The sequence below is a fragment of the Castanea sativa genome, chromosome 6 (assembly GCF_040712315.1).
Source record: "Castanea sativa cultivar Marrone di Chiusa Pesio chromosome 6, ASM4071231v1".
NCBI lineage: Eukaryota > Viridiplantae > Streptophyta > Magnoliopsida > Fagales > Fagaceae > Castanea > Castanea sativa.
The window spans coordinates 27,866,727-27,890,495 of record NC_134018.1 but is presented as its reverse complement, the minus strand read 5'-3'; the positions used below and the strand labels follow the sequence as shown (position 1 = coordinate 27,890,495).

Sequence of the window (23,769 nt, the reverse complement as noted above, 5' to 3'; positions counted from 1 at the left end):
TTCATCAATTTTTTGATGAGGACTTTCTTGGCCCACTTTCCACATCTTTACTTCTTTTGAGCTTGTTGGCCAACATTCCTGCCGTGCCAACCCAATTTTGCTACTTTATTCATTGGGCTTCCTCGGCCCATTTGCTCTTTCTTTATCTCTTTTACTCCTATGAACTTTTTGCTAAATTCTTTGGGCTTCCTTGGCCTAACTACTACATATTTACCTCTTATTACTTTTTGGGCTTACTAACCTTTAAGCCAACCCATTAGGTTTACTAAGTCATTTCTTGAGTTTCTCCGATCTATTTACTTCCTAAAGGCTTACTACTTCATTCATTGGGCTTTCTCAACCCATTTGCTTCTTTACCTCTTTTTATTCTTGTGGGCCTGCTGGCCATCAATCCTGTTATTTTAGCCCACTAGGCTTGTTTCCTTATTTCTTTACTATTTTTTTCTTCTTACCTTCCTTATTGTTAGGCTTCTTCTGTTGTTGGACCCTTCTTACCTCTTTTTTTACTTCTTATTATCCAGTGGGCTTGCGGGCTGATGTTCCTGCTGTGTCAGACCATTTTTTCATCAATTTTTTGCTTAGGACTTCCTTAGCCCACTTTCCACATCTTTACCTCTTTTGGGCTTGTTGGCCAACATTCCTACCGTGCTAGCCCAATTTTACTACTTTATTCTTTGGGCTTCCTCAACCTATTTGCTCATTCTTTACCTCTTTTACTCCTATAGACTTTTTGCTAAATTCTTTGGGCTTCCTTGGTCCAATTATTACATCTTTACCTCTTATTATTTTTCGGGCTTATTGACCTTTAAGTCAACCCATTGGGTTTACTAATTCGCTTCTTGGGCTTCTCCAGCTCATTTACTTTCTCTTTACCTCTTATTATTTCCATGGGCTTACTACTTCATTCTTTAGGCTTCCTCAACCCATTTACCTCTTTACCACTTTTTATTCTTGTGGGCCTGCCGACCATCAATCTTGCTATTTCGGCCAACTGGGTTTGTTTCCTTATTTCGTTATCACTTTTTCCTTCTTACCTTCCCTATTGTTGGGCTTCTTCTACTGTTGAACCATTTGCCAAAAATGGGCATCAACAATGTTTATGTAATGATTTTTAATAACTAATTAAATAAACCTCAAGTACAATTTATGTCATTTTTTGCTTTAAAATAATTAAATAATACAAATTTTAAACTATTAGTAACCAAGACCTAAAACTGGAGAGTTTTCCTTGAAATAATATGAAAATGTGGAGTTTATTATATAATTATTGTATAAAGAATTTGAATTCTTAAATTTTTTTAAAAGTAAATTTTTTTTTTTGTTTTTTTTTTCTAATTTTTAATTTTGGGTTAAGGGAAGGTGGTTTGGAGAAATGCAAAGGGGATGGTAGTTGGAACTTGGAAGTAAGGGGAGAGAGACAAAAAAAGGAGAAGGAAGAAAAGGTTTTTTTTTTTTTTTTTTCATCACCCATACAACATTTTTATTTCAAAACAAACAATTTTTTTCCTCATGTCCAAAGAAAAAAACTTTAGAAAACGAAAATTTAAAAATACTGCCAAAAATGACCTGAATATAGTATTTCATTTTTATTAATTTTCTATTTCTCATAGCCTATATATGCTATTGATGAAAACAAGTACCAGCAAGTAGATTTGGTACTTTCTCGATTGATTAAACCTAAAGGTTGGCACAGCACTGTGTGAGCACAAGGATAAGGTAGGTTGGGTTCGGAGTTCAATGCGTATGATTTGTGATGATAAACTCTTCATTTATATCACTAGCTACATGCTAAAATCAAAGTAAGCGTGAAATTCCTGTCCCTTGTGTTTATGCCACTGTGACTTGTTGATATGATTTGTGATGATTATTTGCATGCATAATTTACTCTTTAGAATTTTGGGTAAAGGAATACCAGCATAATGATCACGTTAAACTGAGTAATAATTTGCTGACGTAGATGCAGAGTGATATCACAAATTTTGTTACATAGTAGTTATAAGCTGATACATCACCAATCATAAAATAAAAAATAAAAAAAAATTATACATTCATTTATTAAGTAATTAAAGTTCATTAATTACATTTATTATCATATCAATTTATGAGTTTTATATAGTAAAAGTTATAGTACATTTAGCATTTTAGTATCTTTTTAAAAGATGAGTTCAAGTTACACATGATGTAACTTCACGAGAGTTACATATTTTATGGACCATTAATTACTATTAGATTTAAAGGTCAAAAAACACTCATAGTAATATCATTATTACTCTCTAAAAATTAGTGATTTAGGTATTAACTCTTATTATTAAAGGAAAAAAAAAAAAAAAAAAAAAAAACCACAGCATTGTGAAGCAGTCTAAACAAGAAGTCTCCGGAGACTTCTTCCTTTTAATGTGACCATGCGAGAAAAAAATTTATAAATAAAACCTTAGTGTGTTTTGTCATTCTGATTTTTCTTTTTTGAGGGCCAGATATAATTTTGACATCAGAATTAAAGATGAATATAGGGGGTAAGATAAATAACCAAAAGTATTCACCCATTTCATAACTCAATTCTCCTGAAACATTACTATGAGTGTTTTTTAACTCATAATTTAAAATAGGCAATTTCTCCCATCATTATCATTTATCAGTAAGGTGTAATTAATGGTTTATAAAATGTGTAATTTTTATGAAAATACATTAGGTGTAACTTGAACCCATCTCTTTTCTAAAAGGGTTATTAGAAAAATGAATGGAATAATCGGAGCATAAAAGTGTTTGTCTCCTAATTCAAAATAGGCAATTTCTCCCATCATTATCATTTATCAGTAAAGAGGAGTTAACGGCTTTTAAGCAAGTAAAAATATATATGGCAAACGTTGAAAAAGTGGCAGTAGGCTTTTTGAAAAAGTACCTTGCAATATTTTATTTTCCCTCAAAACTTGTAATATCATATTAATTAAATTTTATTTACGATAACAGATTAAATTTTTCATCAAACAATTTTTTAAATACTTTTGTAGGATGTTTTATTCTTAATGAAATCCATAGCAATAAAATAGAAAAAAGATGCCAATAAAATTTAAAACATAGAAAAGCTTGTATAAAGCTTGAGGTGAATCAGTAATATTTATAGAGCATGAACACCAGTAAATCAATACACTTGTGATTTAAAAAATTAAAAAAAAATAAAAACAAAGTTGTAGTGTGTAAAAATATGCTTCTGTTGACTTCACTACAATAAATTTCGTTATTTAAAGGAGACTCTACTGAAACTAAGTATAACATGAGTCATCAGGAGAGTGCCCTCGATAGAAGGTACCTAAAAGGGTTAGAGTGTATACCTAATAGGATCAAAGAGTATGTACTTGGGAGTGTCAAGTAGAGTCCTCGACCTAATGCACCTCGGCCAAGTCAGAGAGAGTACATTGGAGTGTCTGAGAGAGTGCTCTAGAAACCCTCCTCAGCCTAATGCACCTCAGCCACGTTAGAGAGAGTACCTAGGAGTGTTTGAGGGAGTGCTCAGGAAAGTCTCCTCGGCCAAAGAGAGTTCTCGGCCTAATGCACCTTGGCCAAGTTACAGAGAGTACTTGGGAGTGTTTGAGAGAGTACTCTGAAAATTCTTTTCGATCAAAAGGAGTCCCCGGCCTAATGCACCTCGACCAAGTCAGAGAGAGTGCCTAGGAGTGTCTAAGGGAGTGCTTCGAAAAGTTTCCTTGGTCAAAAGGGGTCCTCAACCTAATGCACCTTGGCCAAGTTAAATGGAGTATTTGGGAGTGTCTAAGAAAGTGCTCCAAAAAGTCTCCTCGGCCAAAAGGAGTTTTCAGCCTAATGCACCTCGGTCAAATCGGTGGGAGTACTTGGGAGTGTCTGAGAGAATACTTTGGAAAGTCTTCTTGGCCAAAGGGAGTTCTCGGCCTAATGCACATTGGCCAAGTCAGTGGGAGTACTTGGGAGTGTTTAAAGGAGTGCTTCAGAAATTTTTCTCGGCCAAAGAGAGTCTTCGGCCTAATGCATCTCAGCCAAGTTAGAGGAAGTACTTGGGAGTGTCTAAGAGAGTGCTCTGGAAAATCTTTTCGGCTAAAGGGGGATAAATCCTCAAAGGGTCAAAGCTTTGAGAGAGAGAGAGAGCCTCCTCTTTGGTATTACATGTGCTTAATTTTAATTGGTTGCATTCACTTTGTTTAGAAATGGGACCCCCCATAAAAGTTAAGAACAAGGAATTAATGAAAATTTATAGGTGTATGAGTCTCAAATCCAGCCCCAACAAATTGTAAGCAAGAGTTCATAATTGTAGTAAATTGTAAGAGTGAGTTCATGATTGCAGTAGCCTTGTAGTTGTAGGAGTCTCCCCCAATAATTCTTCTCATGGAGATTAAGAATGTGATTAGAGAAGTAAATCGATGTCTAGACTTGTTGGCATCTTTGAGGTAGAATGGTTGATGATTTTTTTTCTTTCTTTTCTAGCCCACACTTTATTGGATGGAAAATTATTGTATACTCCCAGAGTACCATAAATGCGTACTCTCTTCTCACATGAATAGTGAGTCCCACTAATTAAATTTATAGTGAGACCCACCATTCATGTAAAAGGAGGAAGTACACATTTATGGTATTCCGGGAGTACCTAATAATTTTCTCTACTAGACTCCCCCTGAAATGAATTTGTTGTTCTTTGTATTTTAGTCTCCTTCGTCCTTTAGTCTTTTACATTTGGTTTCGTCTCCTTTCACTTACTTCTTCGTCCACTTCCTCCTATATGTGGTATCAGAGCCAACCTTTCACTCTGAACTAGCAGTTTAATGTTTGCCTACCTTGCACTCAACATCCATATACATGCAATCTTTTCCAAAAACTGGTAAAGCCTCAGAACCAGTTTCTCTCTCCTTTGATTAGTACACTTGAATTATTGTCCTGATTAGTATGCTCTGTGATTAACAGTTGCCACTTATTGTGGATCCTCTGTAATAATCACATCAGAAAACGGAATTTGATAATCAAGTAGAAAACTAAGGAGTTGTACTAAAAGTGTCAAAGAATTATTTTTCCTGAGTAGTCTAGTGGACGTGAGCCTAGGAGTGGCGTTTTAGTCCTGTCAGATCTTAGGAAAATTGTTCTTCATTTTAGAAACAGTCATGGCCAGTTCCAGTTCATCATCCTCAGCAGTCCCATCCTCGGCGATGCGATACCATTACCACTTCTTGTGATCTTTCCCTTAGAAAATCTACTGCAAATAGATTAGAGTATTTATATGAAATATCCCATATTCCTGAAGATAGTAAAATACCTATTACAGACTTTCCCATTGTAAATCCTTATACTGTGTTTGATAAACCCCAAAAAACTTTCAAAAAATCCATAAAAAAATTTCTAGGTCCTTCTTAACCCTCTAGTGTTAAAGAGTATGTCCAAGCTTCAAAATTTGACCAGTTTAATATTCCAGCCAGTGAGAAAGAAAATTTTATCACTCTTGCTCTTCCCAGAGAGTTTGTCATTCCATGGCAAAGACAAGGTTATACTCACCTCCATTTTGGTGCAGTAAGACTTGCACTCACCTTTCATGGCAGAAAAGGACTCCCTATAGTTTCTAGAATTGCTCTCCTTGATTCTAGATTTATGGAATATCACAATGCAGTCATTGGTACAGTCCAAACTACACTAAATGCAGGAACAGTCTTTGTCACCCTTTTTCCTAATTTCAACATGTCTCTCAGAGATCCTCACATATGTGATGCTCTTAAAGTCCAAGTTCAGATTACAGGAGCCTCTCAAGTACCAGATACTTTTGCTGCCACACTTCACTACCAACTTGCTTACAGACTCCAGAACCATGCTTTTGATGTAGCCATACCAGAGTTTGCCCAGTCCAATGGTGCTCTTTTGATCCAAATTGATCCAGGCATGACGCCTACGTGCACATTTGTTCCAAGACAATTGAACAAAGACCAGATGAAAAAGCTCTTTCCAGAGTCATGGATTACAAAGTATGAGATTCTCCATCAAGTATCTCAGCCAATCCAGTCCAACACTCCTTTTTTCATCAGAAACCAGAATGGTGAAGTTGAAGTCAGATTTAGGACAACCACACCAGAAAAAGAAGAAGTAACAGTCTTTCCAACAGCTATGCTCCAGCCAGTTTCTTATGAAGGTCTTGATGATCTTCAGATCAAAGCATTTCAAGAAAATGGAAAACCTGTCTATGAAGGAAAATCACCCACAGGCCATATATGGTGGGATGTTTGTGATTGTGAAGAATGCAGAGAAGAAGAAATATTTGAAGAAGATAAGAAAAGAAGAAAGAAGACATATCCATTTCTACAGACACAAGGCATCACACCATTCTGTTTAAATCATAATCTTATGACATAAGAAGTAAATATCTTCTTAAAATGATATATTCAGCGAGCAAATTGCATAAATTTAATCATGAAGTTCTGCCCCTTGTTTTTTCTAGTTGATCGTGAAGGTGTGACATAATAATTTCACTAAGAATATCTCACTCAGTTGTGGTATTTTTCTAAAAATTGGTAGTAGAATATATTAAAAATTTAACAAAAGCCATCAAATCAATATATATATAAAAGCAGAGACCTCATGTGAGAGTGCATGAGGTCCTGCCACGTGGCACTCTAATATTGCATTTAACTTTTTTTACCTTTTTTCATTAAGTTTTTTTAATTGTTACCTAATAGATCATAGTAACTTATTTTTACTATTATATAAATTTAGCATTTTTTTACCTCTTTTTATTAAGTTTTTTTTACTATTACTCAATAGATCATAGTAACTTCTTTTTACAGTCCTGCCACGTGGCACTCTAATATTGCATTTAACCTTTTTTACCTTTTTTCATTAAGTTTTTTTAACCATTACCCAATAGATCATAGTAATTTATTTTTACTATTATATAAATTTAGCATTTTTTTACCTCTTTTTATTAAGTTTTTTTTACTGTTACCTAATAGATCATAGTAACTTCTTTTTACTATTATATAAAATATTGGCTGTTCTTGACAATTAAACCCATTAGACCAAAATTAATTCACTATAAAATAAACTACCTTTTAAAAGTAGACCAAATCTTATAAAAAACTCAAGCCAATTCTTACCTTACATATTATGACCCAAGTTTGACCCTTCTCACGTGTAAATCAAAGCAACAACTCTTACCCTCTTACAAACTCTCTTCTTCCTCCCTCACGTATAGGTGATACTTCTAAAAAATCTCATCCTCATGAAATCATGTCTTCATTTTTCCCTAATTTCAATTCAATATGCTTTTGTCTATTAATAATGTTCTATGCAATTTATGCAGACAAATCTCTGTCATCGACTGGTGCGACAAAAATATATATAAATCTTGAGATCCCTAAGGTTGCTAAAATAATTGACAAGTGCAAATTTCTAAAATTTATAATAACAAAAAAGTCTAATAAATATCATATACTATCTCACAAAATGCCATTAACTTAATATTTTCTTTAAAAAAAATTCAATAATAGGAATGGTAAAAAACGTGATCATATACAAGAAATACCAAAAATACATGCAAAAAAATTTTCATAGAATGATTTATCTTTAAATATTATAAAGACAATAGTAAAGATAGAATGCCTTGAATGAGATCCTACGAAACATGTTTCTTAATCATTTCAATTTATACTCATCATTTACGGAAAAAAAATAATCATACACCATATTATTTACATTAAAAAAATAATACATATTAATTTCAAAGTTCATTGCAAGATGTGAACTGCTAGGGTATTGCAATAATAAGTGATATTGATACAATAATAGGTTGGTATTACATTTTATGCGTACTTTGTGAAAGGAATGTCAAATCACAAGTAAAATCATTTTGGTATGCAAAATGTGAAATAAAAATAAATCTTTCTATCCCAAAGTTAGAGGCACTCACATTAACTACATACTCTCTAGATATTTATAATATATTTATCTCACTATAACTACTATATATATACAATTGCAAATTACTTCAGATACATAATTCAAATTGAAGTTTTTGATGCAACTATCAAAACAAATTTTGTAATATTTGATTGAAATGCCGAGAAAATCCTAATTGAATCTACAAGATATTTTGTTGAAAAATAAATTGAGGTACAACTTATTTAAATTATTGTAAAAATATTGATATTGGAGAACGAATTGCACGTGATTTGAAAAAAAAAATTAGGAAAAAATTGATTTCTCTACTTCATTTGAATAAATTCAATCTAAATGATGATTTTGAAAATTACATAGTTGCTAAGATTTTTTATGCACCTTCAAATGATAAAAAGGTATGGAAGAAAAAAAAAATACACAATTCAATATGCTATATTAATTCTTTTTGCTGCACTATTCCAAAATTAACAAAAATAAAAAATAAAAATATTTACAAAAAACTGTAACATCATTGAAATTTAATATAAATGCAAATACTATGAAAAATCTTAACAACAAAGTCCAAATTTTGTAAGATCCAATTAAGAATCTCTCGATGCCAATTCATTAGTGATTAACACAAATGATGCAACAAAAGGAAAAAAAAATGATGGAAGCTCAAAAATTAAACAAATATGGACGGACTAAACTTCAAACATTGAAGATAGAGAAACTGATGATGATAACAAGCATCACCTTACCTTAATAACAAAGATTGAAGAAAAAAAAAGATTTCGTAATGAAGCTTTTTATTACATCATATAATAAAAATCAATAATATAGAATGAATTAATATGCTTTTATCAACTTTTATTATAAAATATTACTCCAAGTTGTTTTAATTATTGCTCATTACTTGAACAAAATAATTATATTATATATATATGTGTGTGTGTGTGTGTGTGTGTGAGCAATTTATAATTATTACTTTTATGATGAACTCATTACTAAAAAAGTTTTAGAATAAATATGCTATAATACATGTTTAATATTTTTCAAAACCAAATTTACATAAAACATTACAATAGTATCCGTGCATCGCACGGGAAACTTACTAGTTTGAAATAAATAGCAACAACAACTAAGCAAGCTCCAGCTCTCATGATATCAATCACCTGTAAAAGTAATTGAGAAGTCAATTAACAGTATGGTTGAACAACATAATGTTCTGAAGGTAGAACTTGCCACTACAATTTATATGCAGAAACAAATTGATAATTTGTCCTTCTTCAGTTTGTGTAGGTGTCCTGAAAATAAAATCATTTAACTCACTAGAACAGTATATAATTATCACCAAAAAAGAAACCTCAAGCTCAATATAACTCAATTAAAAAATATTGAAGCTTACATGAAACAAACTTAGAGGAGAACAACTTTATTACTTGTACAATTAAAGCGAGAAATAAAATCCACTGAAAATGCTCTTATGTGTTAACTTACAGAGCAGAAGGGGAAAAAAATTACAGAACTAATCCAGTTTCTGAACTTGGCTGTGAACTCAAACTCGAGAAGCTGCTCTTTAAGTCTCTGGCCAAGTCTTCCCTGCCTGCATTATTTAGATGACGCAAAAGCCTCATATAAACTGCAAAGTTTGGTCTGAGACCCATTTTAATCATTTCCAAAAGAATATTTCGTGCAAGGACCCTTAGTACTGCTATTATCCTTAGTACTCTGTTTATATATATATATATATATATATTGAGCATACCTGTAACAGTGCAGCAATAGTACCAAAAGAATTCCACAACATTGGAGCCAAATCTTGAAATAATTTTCTCTTCTAAACTAGAAAAAAAAAAAAAAAACATAAATTAATTAGGCACACCTGTATAAGTGCAGCAATAGGAACTTTAGAAGCCAATCTTATTCGTAATGACACATTATTCTAACTTCATACATACCAAAACGTGGACTAGCTGTTGAATTTGGACACGGTTTTTGCTCTTTTACCCTTCTTTTGTTTTTCCAGAGGACAACTGCAACAAGACCAACCTTGCATTTAATCACAACAGATTCATATGTTATGCACACGCTTAAAGACCACAAACCAAAATTATCACTTTGGAATATTATATTAGATTTCAATTTGAAAATAAACAAAACAACTATAACAGATAGCAAGAAAACAAGTAAACTAAGAGAATGTCAACACATTTGCACTAACCACGTTACATAATGTAGCACTATTTGATTTGAAACTTGCTGAATACTAACATTATAGGCCACATAGTACTTCCAATAAAAATAACACTCACAAACTCTAATTATTTGGCAACTCTGATTGGTTACTCCGTTCTGATCAAACCTATCTGGGTATAACAAAGAAAAAACCAAACAGCCTACTCTCCCATGGAAAATAATTTCAACAAATTTCCCATTTAAATTCATTAATAGGCCCGATTTCATTAATAGACATTGTTTTCAAGCACCAAATAGTATCATCCAACACTCAATCCAGGTAATGGACAACAAGGCCTAGAGATTTTACTAACTCCAACAAACAAAAGGTATCTCAAACAATTAAGGGCACAAGAACTTAGCCAGATTTGATGTAGGACAAGCTGTAGGACAAAAGTCTCTAGGAGGGGGCATTTATTTGGGAAACAAAGGAAAGGGATGGGACTTAGGAATTAGCACCTAGGGCTTGCTTGATCAACATCAAGCAGATGACATAGAAAAGTAGATAACCTCCTTAGCATTAGCACAAAGAGCTACTTGGAAGTTGGAATCAACACCAAGCATAAAAGGAACCCAAGAATCAGCACTTGGGCTTGCTTGAAATAAGACCCCCAAATTTTATAAATCCATAATTAACCAGTTACAATAGTGAACTAGAGACCCTTTAAATAGACCCGAAATTACATCTTATATGGACAGAAAATAAAACCATAACGAGATTACATAATATATGGAAATAACATTCAAATAACAGTCAAATCTCTCAGCATCAATCAGTGGCAATCACCATCAATCAAGTCCAACAAAATCAAAATCAAAATCAAAATCAATCAAGCCAAAACAATTGGTTTCACTACAGCAGAAAGCCAAAGCAGTTCAACATAATACACTCATACAATATGGTAAAATTGATTGAAAAAAATCCATAACTAATACCCAAGTTCAAACACATACAATATAGCAAACATTGATTGAAAAAAATGTATAACTAATGTTAACTAAATTCCTAGTTATTGAATGTGCAAATTATATTAGGAAAAAAATCAAGGCTTACAGAGTGTCTAAAAGCACATTTCCCACACAACCAATACTAACAATCTCTTGGATTGAGCCTTGTGATCTCCTTGTGCCTGTACTCACAATCAAAAAAAAAAAAAAAAAAACTCAATCAATATTTGTATGAAAACTGTAAAGGAAACAGAGATTATGATTTGAACTCGAATAATGAAATCTCAAAAGTCGAACAATTAGAAATCGAAATAGGGAAATCGATAATGAGCACAGTTTTCTGAGAAATGTGAAATGAAAATCATGGGGAAAAAGATGAAAAAGTGTGGGTAATCCAAAAACAAAAAAATCAAAGATGAAATTAGGATTTGTGACTTCCATGATCAATTCGTACCTAATCGGAGTAACTTGTATGCTTTTTTTGTTGCTGAGAACACCACGCCAAGAGAGACAGAGAGTCACAAATTGCCGAGATCAATTCGTACCTAATCGGAGTTGTGCGATTTCCATGATCATCGAGCTCTATGAGACTGAACTAATATTGGTATTCTCTCAGTTTCTGTGAGAGAGTGAAGTGAACAAATATTGGTATTTTAAAATAAAATAAAAAATTTTGTGGGCTTTTTTCAAGGGCTAAAAGTTTTGTCAAATTTTATCAAGGTTGTGGGTTGAAAAATGTAAAAGTTTTGGTACAAAACTGGGTTTTTTTTTTTTTTGTTTTTTTTTTTTTTTTGTGTGCCTTTATTTCAAGGGTGTTTTAACTTATTCTAAGGACTTAATAACCATTGAGATTAAGTTTTGTAATATAACCATGTGTATTTGTATTTATAGATTGTATCGACATATTTTAGTAAACTCTTGATAAAAGAGGGTCGAAATAACTAAAGTTTGTTGTAGTGACAAAATGCACTTTACTTGTAATTTGATAAATTTAAGATGGGTTTAAGGTATTGAGAAGTATGTTGATAAAAAATCATAAGCGGTATCATTGAATACATGAAGATTGAACTAAGAAACAAGTGAAGAAATGCTGAAACAATAAACCTTGACACTAGTCTCGACACAAGCTCGACACTAGCATCTATCGAGACTTAATGACTAATTCTTGACACTAAGCTCGACACGTCTCGATCTATCAAGCTTTGTAGATTCAGAATTCTCATATATGAATTTTGGCCCTTGATGACTTGGCTAGGGTTTTGTTCACTAAACCTCTAGACCATTAAAAAAAAAAAAAGCTTTATTTTAAAGTCATTGAAGACACAGAGACTTAATTAGAGAACTCATACACTCTGTGAGAAGCTACTGTGTTCTTGGCACCTTAAGGTTTTGTAACAAAGAACTTCCAAATCTTCAATGTGCTTTAAAGTGGGGAACTTTGTAACCAATAACAATCAATCAATTGCTGGAAGTGAGACACGCACTGGGATACGTGCATACAAGAATGTTAGTATTAGTGCCCTAAAAATCCTATTATATGCTATGTATGATATTATGTTTGATGTAATAAACTTGTTTTATTATTATCTAAAATAATGGTAGTATGAATATTTAGACATTATCATATAATCATTGAGGTGCATAGTATGTGATTTATGTGAGCTAGTCACAGAAGATATAAATCACAAGTTCTTTATAAACTTAAAATCTTAGTTTGTAGTCGGTAATGAAATTGGGCATTTCATCGGCGAAGACTATAACATGTTAATTAAGATGATTTGTCTTGGTCATGGAAGTGAAGACTTCTAGTTGATATGTTAATATGTTTTAAGTGTATAAGACATATTGAACTAGACCGCTGTGAGATTTATTATTCTATTAATGATTGTCAAATGAATAATAAATTTCACGACTTTCATTTACATAAACTCTCAATCTTGAGAAAATAGTGAACTCAATCATGAAATGTAGGTTGCTTTAATATATCAAGAGTGAGATTTAGACAAACGGTCAAAACCTTAGTATATTGGGCAATCACAAGTAATGTTGAAGGAACACATATTCTCAAGATGGAATTCATAGTCTCTTTATAGAGATATAAAATATTTTCTTTAATGATAGGTTAAAAATGTATTGACCATTTTGGTAAATTAATTAATTAATTAGCCAAGTTAATTAATTAGATTCAATTACATACAATAAGTATAGTAGCACAAACAAATCACCAAATTTTCTAAATGCAGTGGAAAATAAATTTGACACAGGTGATTTGTTTATGAATGGGAAAAACCACCGAGACAAAACCCCATTGGATGAATTTAAGGTCACCACTCCCGAGAATCCACTATTATCAAAACAAGCGGTTACGAGTAAAAGAATCCCAATACCTTATACCAACCTACAGTTGAACCCTTACCCCAATATACAATTAGACTTGTAATGTAGTGACAATCTCTCTTTTCAATGCACGGCTCCAAGTATGTGACTAACCAAATGATGCACAGATCCTAGTACGCGACTTACTCCTTTGCACGAATCCAAGTAGATGACTAACACATCAACTTAAGGAAAATGTTGGCTGCAAAGTTTTTGAGTTCATCCAATGATGAAGATCAAGAAGCTCTTTCGTTACAAAACCCTTGGCGCAAAGACACAGTAGCTTCTTCAAGGAATATGATGAACTAGGTCAACTTTTGTCTCCAGTCACACAATGCATGAAAGAATGCTCTAATTCCATGTGTGACGGCCTTTAAAATAATCCTTATATATGTCTAGGGTTGTGAGGAAAGAAACCCTACACAAATACACTTGGATATGTGTGAAAACTGATATAGAAATCTGAATTTCATAATTCTCGATAGATACTATTTCTATCGAGCAACTGTCGAGCATACGCATTAAACTTCAATAGATATTATCTGTCAAGATATCTGTTGAGCTTTAATGAACAACACTACTTCACTTGTTTTTTGGATAGTTTTACATGTCTTCAATACTAAACTTGAACTCTTGTTCATTGAAGTACTAAACTTATCCTAGATCTACCCAATTGCAAGTAAAGTGCGTTTTGTCAAAGGATTAGCCAATTTACATAACATATGTCCTAACAAGTTCCACATATGTCCTAAGAGATAAGTTTAATGGGTTTGGTTATTTAGAGTGTTTGGTTACTAAAGTTAATATTTTATGAAATTAGATTTCATCAAATATATATGAATAACTTAAAGGTTTAAATCGGGTACTTAAGGATCAAGATGTAGTAATCTTCAAAGTGATAGCTATACATTAGGACTTTGTATTACTATGAATCTTTTCATGAAGGGATTAAATTTTTAGTAAAGTATTGGGATATAATTTATAAATAAGGCCTAGAGTGCAATTATATTTATATAGTGGTATTAAATATAATTAATAGTAGCTTTGGGCTTGTCAAAAATTGAAAGATAAGTCCAAAGCCCATTGGTGCTAGAGCTTTATTTGCCCCTTTTGGTCCCACTCCAAGCCACACACCATAGCCTTATTGGGCTGGCCCAAAAGGCTAACCCAATCAGATAATTAGTTATTTATTTAATAAGAATTATTAAATAAAGTAACTGCCAAGTGTAGAAATATGTGTATGATTGAAAAGAAAAGATTATGAGTTTTTTCTTAAAAGAGACACTTGATTATTGTCTTGAACATATACGTATAGAACTGATTGAGAGACTGCACATCTTGAGCACATTGTGGAATTAGAATGAAAATTGAAAGTCTTCTCAAGTTCAATCTTCATTTTGTTTTGAAATTCGCTACATCAAGGTACGCCTTCTTGTTCTTTGTTTCTAAAATTCAAACATTGCATGTTATCTCACATGAATGAAGTAGATCCGTTTATATTCCGTTGCGTGTTTTTGTATGAGATACAAAATTGTATTTTCCAAGTGTTTTCCCAACAAATGGCATCAGAGCGGTCTTCAATCTCATGTTTGCATAACGTGTTGAGTGAGTTTTAGAATCAAAGAAAACTATTTTCATGATTCTGAAAATTCTGCAGTAATTTTTCTGCATATTTTAGTTTTAGAACTATTGTTTGATAAAACTGATATTGATGTTATCATGTTGTTTAAGTTTAATTTTAACCATGCTATATTGAACTTTAAGACTATAGCATCAATGAAATTTAGTTTTGATCTCAATCTCATTCTGATATGATCAAGGAACTATGTTTTGTTCAAGTGAAACGTAAAAAATGGTTACCAAAAGAATCTGAAAAATTCAGTTTCACGAATCTCGACCGATCGAGAATTCCTTTTGATCAATCAAATGTTCCTTTCGATCGATTGGACAGGAATTGAGAATCAATCGAGTCATCCAAAAACTTCATGATGAATTTCTTCAATTTTTTGATTGACCGAGAATTCCTTTCAATCTATTGAATGTTCCTTTCGATCGATTGAATAGGAATCGAGAATCGATCGAGTCATCCAGAGACTTTCAAATGAATTCTTAAATATTTCAATTGATCGAGAAATACCTTTGACCAATCAAATGAACTGTTTTTTGAAATTTCACTAAGTTTTAAAACATAGATAAAGTGCAAAGCCATATGTGATGAGATTACACATTATTTTCCAAATAAAAACCTTTCTTTTAAAATTTCTAGTGGGAGAGATTCAAGGGTTGACTTTTACGGTTGAATCAAAATTAGGCTTTCATGCACTCCCAAGTGTCAAACTCGGGTTAAACTTGGTCAAAATTGGTCAGAGTTGACAAAAATCTCCAACAAGCATGGGTTTAATGTAAAAACATGAAAGATTTTGTTTTGGGGTGGTTTTGATCAACTTTGACTTTTGGTCAACCTAGGGTTAACCAGGGGTATTTTGGTCAATTTGACCAAAAAGGCACTTCGAGTGCTCTGATGCCTAAATGGGTTGTACCACATCAATCTAGATGTTGTCATAATCCCTTGGTGAAAAGTTAATATTTTTATGAATTTTCGGGGTTAGGCATGCAAATCGAGGGCTATAGACACTGCATTTTGTACCCCTTACGACTTGGGCCCTTGTTCCCCAAAGATGCTCAAACTTTAAGGCCTAGTTTGGAGCCCAATCAAATATTAATTTGACTTGAGAAGTGTTAAAATGGAAAGTATAGCCATTTCAAATGAGCAAAAATCTATTTTTGAAAATAAAATGACCAAAGAGACCCTCAGCCTACGTATGTGAGTCACGGCCTGCGTATGCAAGTTAGAGCATGCGTACGCAGGCACATTCTTGCGAACACAACCAGGGTTTCTGAAGTATAAGAAAGACAAGTTTTCTACAATAATGGCTGAGGTTTGGAATGAATCCCATATCATTTGGGAGCTGTTCCAAACCCCATTTTCTTAACTATAAAAAGCCTTACATGACACATTTTCAAAACACACAGAAATCCTACGGGAAAAGCCTAAGATTCACTAGAAAATAGTGAGTCAAAATGGAGTTTTTCACAAAACACGCTCAAGTCATTTTTTATTTGATTGAGACATTTTCTAGCCCCAATCCTTTTAGTTTAACGGTGTTAATCACTATTTTATTGAATTGTGATAGATTTGATTGAGGGAAACGGTTAAAAATCAAGCCTATGAGGTTTTTGCTTTAAGGTATTCTTTCTAGATTTTCTTTTTATTTTCTATCCTTCTTTTCTTGTTTTAATCTCGTTTTTGGTTTTTTTTTTTTTAATTTTTTTATGCTCATACATGTTTGCTTAGATTAGCCCTTTAGTTCTTTTCATTTTTTGTGTACGTAGATCGTTAGAATTGTTGTTTTAAAATCTTGATTAGTTTTTGCATTTTTAGGTTTTCTGGATAAGGATCTGCGTACGCATGATCTAGTCTGCATACATAAGCTTGATTCTGCGTACGCAGACATGTGCAGACATGTTCTAGCGTGCGTGATACCATTGCCTGGAAACCCTAAATTCTTGTTTGTTTTGTTTCTGCTTTCACATGTTTGTTATGTGCAACCTCTTTTTTCATATGTTTTAAGCCCCATAATTGCTCGTTCACCTGTTAATATTTTGTTTGTTATCACATGTTTCGATTAGGGTTTCTTAGTTTTAATGTCATTCATTCACATGCCCATGCATTGATGCCATAGGTGCTGTGTTGCTAAGAGGTAAGTAAAGGGTAAGTCATGCATTAGCAATGTCCATGCATTTGTGCTAGGATTTTACTTTGATGATATGATGGAACACACTTAGATGTATGATTAGGGTTTGTAATATGTTAATGCCTTGCTACCATGTTTAAGCTGCTGCCTCGTTATAGATGTATGATAGGGTTTTCATATGTTAGATGAATGTTAGGACTTTTGCGTGTTTGGCTCTTTTGCTTAGGTTAATAAGTATGTTGTTTTGGGATAAAGATGCCATGTTGTATGTTTAGATGTATGTTAGTATGTGTGTGAGTATAGTGCAAGTGTTGAAAATGTTTTTAATAAGGTTAAGACGTAAGACACAACAATGGGAGGCCGACCTTAGGGTTGGGCGATCTTAGGTGCCTAATACCTTCCTAAGAGCATACCTAAACTCCGAACTCATACTCTGGTAGTAAGATCAAAGGTTCTTCCTCAAAATGATGCTATATTCATGGTTCTTAGACCATATAACTAGGTGGCAACTTTGACACTTTTTCCCTTGTGTCCACAAGAGCAGACAAAATACGGTATCTGCATGATGTATTTGGGCATTTTATTGTAATTGGGTTGTTCTTGTATTTGAGCATTTCATTTTGTCTGTATGTTTTGTTAAAAATTGCCAAAGGGGGAATTTGTGAGCACAAACTTATCTAGATATAGATTCCTAAGTCTATAAGTATGATTAGACAATGCTCAAAGTGCTGCAAGTCAGAATACAGGAATAAGGAAGTTGTAGGTTTAGGAAATTTGAAACATGTCAAGTTCGACTGATCAAGAAGAAGGCTTGATCAAGCGATATGCGTTTCCGTAGAATTTAATTGAAGTCCATCAGCCCATTAACTGATTAGGGTTTCATATTTAATTCTCCTAGTATTTAAAGGAAACCCTAATACACATTTTTTTAAGAGAGAGAAAGGAGTGTATCTTGTGCCTCCAATTGTAGATCTAGGGTTTCTGTACCCAAAGGTCTCTTAAATCTTCTACTGGCAATATTTTTTGAAGAAACTTAAGATCCAATATTGTAGAAGTTGCTACTTGTAGACACTCGATTTTGCACCCATAATTTAATCAAGGAAGATGACTAGAATGACCATCCATATACCAAAATATTATGATTGCATTACATGCATTAATTTTTTCATTACATATCATAAAAATGATCTTAAAATTCTAACGGTCGCGATGGTATGCCCGGTTTCCAAATCGAACTATCGGATTGAAAGATGATGGCCATGCAACTCGTTTGAAAAATTAATGAAGCCAAGTGTTAGACCCATCATCAGGATAACCAAAGAAAATCTCATGCCCAACAAAAAATTTCAATGACCAAAATTTCATGCCACCACAAAATTTTTCCATACCCATACCCACAAAATTTTGCCATGCTCATGAAATAAGACTTACACATGCCAACAAATTTTCCGCACTCATCATGAATTTGTTTGACCAAGCCTATACAACAAATTTTTCATAACTTCAATGCCCCAAAATTCAAGCCAAAATTCATTCAACAACACCACATATTACATACATTGTTAAGTTTCAAATTTCAAGTTCCGAATTTCAAGTTTCAAATTCCAAATTCCAAATTTCAAGTTTTAAGTTTCAAATTCCAAATTCCAAATTCCAAATTTTGAATCCCAAGTTTCAAATTCCAAATTTCAAGTTTCAAGTTTCAAATTTCAAGTTTCAAGTTCCAAATTTCAGGTTTCAAGTTTCAAGTTCCAAATTTCAAGTTTCAAGTTTCAAATACCAAATTTCAAGTTTCAAGTTTCAAAATCCGAATTTCAAGTTTCAAGTTTTAAATTCCAGATTCTAAGTTTCAAATTCCAAGTTTCAAATTTAAAAAATTTTGATAAAATCTTTTTCAAAGGAATACAAAAATCAATCAAAGTTTTCTTGCTAAAAATGAAAATATTCAAATCAAGAAGGAACAAATGAAGATCACACATCTCAAAATGATGGAACAACAAAGCACTCATCATTTAAAGTCTAATCCCAAATTTTGATTTTCTGAAGGCAAAACTCCAAGTTTTGAGGTAGAGAAGCCCATTGGTTACCTTTCATCAGGATGGAGGTAGAGAAGCCCCTTGGTTGTCATAACTCAGGTTTCGAGGTAGAGAAGCCCCTTGGTTACCTTCCATCTAATCGAGGTAGAGAAGCCCCTTGATTGCCACAGCTCAAGTTCTGAGGTAGAGAAGCCCATTGGTTACCTTCCCTTCAGATCGAGGAAGAGAAATCCTTTTGATCGTCACAGTTCAAGATCGAGGTAGAGAAGCTCCATGGACACCTTTCATCAAGATCGAGGTAGAGAAGCTCCTTGGACACCTTTCATTAAGATCGAGGTAGAGAAGCTCCTTGGTCGCCACAGTTCGAGATTGAGATTGAGATAGAGAAGCCTCTCAATCGTCCCAAGTTCCAAGGTAGAGAAGCCCCTTAGACACCTTTCATCAAGATCGAGGTAGAGAAGTCCCTTGGATGCCACAATTCAAGATTGAGATAAAGAAGCCTCTCAATCATCCTAGGTTCCGAGGTAGAGAAGCCCCTTGGTTACCTTTCATCAAGATCAAGGTAGAGAAGCCCCTTGGTCACCATAGCTTAGGTTTCGAGGTAGAGAAGCCCCTTGGTCGCCACAACTTCGGTTTTGAGGTAGAGAAGCCTCTTAGTTACCTTTCATCAAGATCGAGGTAGAGAAGCCCCTTAATCGCCACAACCCAAGTTCGAGGTAGAGAAGCCCCTTGGTTACCTTCTATCAAGATCGAGGTACAAAAGCCCCTTGGTCACCACAGCTTCGGTTCTGAGGTAAAGAGGCCCCTTGGTTACCTTCCATCAAGATCAAGGTAGAGAAGCCCCCTGGTCGCCACAACTTAGGTTTCGAGGTAGAGAAGTCCTTTGGATACCTTCCATTCAGATCGAGGTAGAGAAGCCCCTTGATCGACTTGCCACATTCAAACTGGGATAGAGAAGCCTCTTATTCCTCTCAGTTATCAAGATTCATTTCACTTGTGTTCTTTACTTTTCCGTTGTACATGATATGATTTATTGTTGTTTAACCTCCTTAATTGACCTATGTAACAACTTGGTTTTAAAATTAGGTTAAACAATTTGTGTTTTTAGGGGTCTAAATAACTAACAGAATTGAAAGATATTAAAGAAACAAGTTTTAAAGGTAATGTGCACTTGCATTCACACGTGATTATGAACTGTTAACTCTAATTGATCTATTTTTAGTCCAATTAAATTAAGTGATGTGTCATAACACTATTGGTTAAGGATATGATTTATGGTAAGGTTGAATGCACTTGATCCAATCTAAGGACAACATTAATTGATTCCATGCAAAATTAGTAAAAATTGGTTGGTCAAATAATTGATTTAATAATTTGATAGTTTTTGAAATTTATTTGCTAAGCTTGAGAACCAAGAAAGTTTGAAAAATTAGTTGAATTTTGGAGGAAATCATATCACAATTGAAACTAGAAAGAAAGGAATCGAAAGGAAAGAATCCAAAGTGTTTTTGGACCAAGTGTTGATTGACATTTGGACTAGAACCTCTAGATTTCCTTCCTTTTTTACTAGTCTCACTCCCCACTCAATTTGACATTGAACTGCATGTTTCACTTAGAAAATCCTAATTTTGAGAGTCCTACATTGCCTAGAAACTCATTTTAATCCCCTAACATCTAATATAAATACCCCTCCTTGGCATTAGTCAAACGTAGAGAGAAAACATCGAGAAAACTTAGAATATCATAGAAAGGCTTTGAAATAGAGACTTTCTTAGTTTTTGTTGGAAGTGATAGTGCATGCAAGTATGTTATCTAATCCTTTTCTTTTAATTATGTTTTAGTTCTTTCAATTTACGATGATTTTCTTTTATGTTTTGTTTATATGTTCTTATTTGATAGCATGCTAAATCTAGGTTTTTCTTAGTTTTTTTTTTTTTTGGGTTTTTATCTTTCTAGGGTTTTTAATTCAAAATTATATGCTCACATCTTTAGAATTCAGGTTTCTCTTAGTTATAAATATGTTTTCATACTTTTGATTTAGAACTCTTGAATCGCATGTTCTAGATTAGGGTTTATCACTTAGCACACACATATTTACCATGTCTTTCAATTTCAATTCTAACAAAAATCCATGCTTGCATGCCTAGAAGAAGGTTTTTACTATGCTCTTGAATGCTTGTTTCAATCTTTCATCATGTGTTCTTGGATTCTATAAATTGTTTGGATGGTGTGATATGATCATTGGCCACCAAAGTCTAGAAGAACGGTTTTACCAGTCAAAATGGGTGCCTAACAACTTTCAATCTCTTGAAATGTGTTAGGCTTTTCCTTGTACTGTTCCAATCTCTAGATTGTAACTAGCAATCAAAACCATATACTTTTCTTAGATTGTATCTAGGACTAAAGCCATGTAATTATTTAGTTTATTTTCAAGAGATATACAATTTCAATTTCTATTCGTCAATAAAGATATATAATTTCAATTCTTGTTTTCTTATTTCTCCAATTAAATAAGTGACGGCTCTACTGTAAAAACCTTGATTTAGGAGAATAGATAACATTAGTTGAACCCCTCATTGACCCATTGAGAGGCAATCAATATGATTCCACTCATATGCACGGGTTTGATCCAACCTAAAGGAATAAAGTTAGGTGTGCGGTCTCTCATGGTCATGGGATGGTAGCGTCAGTGATTGTAATTGGGTTATGGTGGTGATAGGTGGAGAGAGAGAGAGAGAGGTTGGGATATTTCCCGAATTTTTTTTTACAAAGTGGGAGAGGTTTAAATCAATTTACACCTTAGGGCAAGTTATTTGACGGTCAACTTGGAAATATTTTCTAGTTAACAGTTATTTTCAGCCAAAACAAACACCCAAAATTGGTGAAAATATTATTTGAAAAATATTTTCAGTTGAAACAAACAAAGCCTAAATTAATTATACATGGAAAAAAAATATTATTATTCTTTGGAATACCCTCACTCATTTTGTTATTTTATTGGCGCCATTGCTAAACTTGACTACCATCGTTCTAGACATTGACTTATAAAATGCAACAAGTGTCATAAAAACAAAAGGACCCTAAGTCCCCAACATCGATAGTTAGTGGGTACCAACAAAGTGGTGTGGTGTGAACAGGAGTTTCGATCGAGTGGGCTTGTAAGGGTAGGAGGTTTGTATTCTCTTTGATAAGAGAGCATAAAAATGATTTACTCCCCATTTTTTTTTCAATCAATTGAAACTGTTTTTGATTTAAAGAAGTTATTCAACCACCTTAAAAATTACAAAATGAGGGAAAATTGTTTTTGAGACATGTTTTATGTTGAATCAAACAAGATCGAAATGCTTCAACCTCAAGATAATGTAGATACATATAATGCTAAGTCTCAAATTTAGAGCATAAGCATTACCATGTCTATTTTAACATAAGAATCTTTTTTTTTTTTTTCCTATTTTACGTAATCACTTTTCAAAACTATATATATCAAATTATCTATTTTACACTATATTTCATTAAAATATTATTTCATTATCAATTTTTTATTATTCTCTCTTGTTGTTTGTGTGTGTGTATGAGTAAAGAAGTATTAAAAAATAAATTTGTATGTAAATAGAAATCGTGTATATTTACACATTTACTATAGTAACAACTCAATTTTATACAAGTTTATATAGATTGATGTGGATGTTTTTTGAAGTTGGATGTGCAAAATTTAACCTTTATGCAATTGTATATTGATTGATACGAATGCTCTTAGTACAAATAAATAAAGTGTTACTTTATATATCACTTGTCTCGATCGAGCAAATTGCACATCTCAACTGATCAAGATTAGTGCAGATTTGATTACTAGCCTCTATTCTGAGCCATTTGATCTAGGGTTTTGGTACAACTCAAGTACATATGAATACAAACTATAGAGCACAATTTTACATGCACAAGAGGGTAGTGTTTCTGTATACAAATTTGGAAATTTTCAAGCTCTCTTAAAGCATCAATTGGAGACTACGTGCATACAAAGATCCAGTGATGAAGCAAAGTTGTTGCAATCAGTTAACTACAGTTACTGGTTAAATATTTAAGCATGGATCTAGGATTCACAAACATGGGAGTTCGCGTGTAGCAGTCTAGAATAGAAGAGTTTGTTGATCTCGGAGCTATGTGTGATCACACTAGTAAGTAATATATGAGGTAGTGATAGATTTAACGTTAAGTCTCTTGTACAAATTTCAATTCTATTCTAGTGGATATGTTGCCTTAAAGATTGTTTAGGTTAAATTCCATAAGTTTTTTTTTTTTTTTTAATTTTTAATTTTATTATGAAACAATTGTTTCATCAATTTTCCAGAGTTATCAATATGATGTCATATGTAATATGTGTTTGTGTGATGTTTTAATCAATTTGATCCAAAGCATAATTAATTAATTAATTAGTTTGTTAAAAGTTAATTAATTTTGTGATAACAGGCCTAAAATCCTAACATATACACACAAGATATCTTTAGAATTAAAATAATACTTTTAAAGTTTGGCCAAAAGAC

The 23,769-nt window shown here is 33.0% G+C and overlaps 1 long non-coding RNA gene across 4 annotated transcripts; it reads right to left on the bottom strand.

Moving 5' to 3' along the window:
• Positions 1-8,993: 8,993 nt before the first annotated feature.
• LOC142641233 (uncharacterized) lies at positions 8,994-11,717 on the bottom strand. Of its 4 annotated transcripts, none has more exons than XR_012845333.1 (6): positions 11,516-11,717; positions 11,168-11,243; positions 9,837-9,927; positions 9,644-9,720; positions 9,376-9,481; positions 8,994-9,050 (listed from the first exon to the last, which is right to left on the bottom strand). It is a non-coding gene; the product is annotated as an uncharacterized LOC142641233 (long non-coding RNA). The 4 variants fall into 4 exon arrangements; XR_012845334.1 differs by lacking the exon at positions 8,994-9,050 and adding an exon at positions 9,058-9,182; XR_012845331.1 differs by lacking the exon at positions 8,994-9,050 and having other exon boundaries at positions 9,189-9,481; positions 11,516-11,714.
• Between the last annotated feature and the right edge of the window lie 12,052 nt (positions 11,718-23,769).